We start from the raw sequence: 1,343 nt of genomic DNA, 5'->3' as shown, positions 1-1,343 counted from the left end.
AGAAAAATTCTGGAAAGAACACAAATATATGGAGGTTAAACAACATGATAATAAATAGTGAATGGGCCAACCAAGGAATTAAAGAGTAAATTAAAAAAAATACATAGAAACAAATGAAAATAGAAATACAGTGGCTCAAAATCTTTGGGATACAGCAAAAGCTATTCTAAGAGGGATTTTTATAGCAATGCATGCCTGACTCAAGAAACAAGAAAACATCTGAAATAAACAACATAATCTTACATCTGAAAGAGTGAAGAAAAGAAGACGATGAACAACAACAACAACAACAACAACAAACAAGGTCCAAAGCCAGTAGAACAAAGGAAATAATAAAGATTAGAGCAGAAATAAATTAAATATAGACTTGGGGCACCTGGGTGGCTCAGCAGGTTAAGGGACTGACTCTTGGTTTCAGCTCAGGTCATGATTTCACATTTTATAAGTTTGAGTCCTACACCAGGCTCTGCACTGACAGTGCTCTTTTTCTGATTCTCTCTTTCTCTCTCAAAATAAATAAATAAGAATTTTTGAAAAATGATATAGAGTGGAAAAAACAGTAAAAACAGTAAATATCAATGAAACCAGGAGATGGTTCTTTGAAAATATCAACAAAATTGATCAACCTTTAGCCAGACTCATCAAGAAAAAAAGAGAAAGGACTCAAATCAATAAAATCAATAATGAAGGAAAAGAACTAATCAACATGACAAAAATACAAAGAATTATGAGAACATTTTGAAAAATTATATGCCAAGAAATTGGACAACCAAGAAGAAATGGAAATATCCCTAGAAACGTATAACCACCCAAAACTAAATGAAGAAGAAAAGAAAATATGAATAGGACAATTATAAGCAATGGCATTGAATCAGTAGGAAAAAAAAAAAACTCCCAACAAACGCCTGACCAGATGGAGTCACAGGTGAATTCTACCAAATATTTAAAAAAGACATATTACCTATTCTTCTCAAACCATTCCAAAAAACAGAAGAGTAATAAAAGCTTCCAATTCATTCTACCAATCCAGAATTACCCTGATTCCATAACCAGACAAAGACAACACAAAAAAGAAAACTATATGGTAATAACTTTGATGACCATAGATGCAAAAATCCTCAACAAATATTAGCAAACCAATTCCAACGATACATTAAAAAATCACTCACCACAATCAAGTGGGATTTATTCCAGGGATGCAAGGTGGTTAAATATTCACATATCAATGTGATACATCATATCAACAAGGATAAAAATTATATGATCATCTCAATAGATACAGAAAAAAAAGCATCTGATAAAGTACATTCATTTATAATGAGAAAATTCAACAAAGTAGGTTT

The sequence above is a fragment of the Acinonyx jubatus genome, chromosome X, assembly GCF_027475565.1.
Source record: "Acinonyx jubatus isolate Ajub_Pintada_27869175 chromosome X, VMU_Ajub_asm_v1.0, whole genome shotgun sequence".
In the NCBI taxonomy this organism is placed as follows: domain Eukaryota; kingdom Metazoa; phylum Chordata; class Mammalia; order Carnivora; family Felidae; genus Acinonyx; species Acinonyx jubatus.
This window is presented reverse-complemented; position numbering follows the sequence as displayed.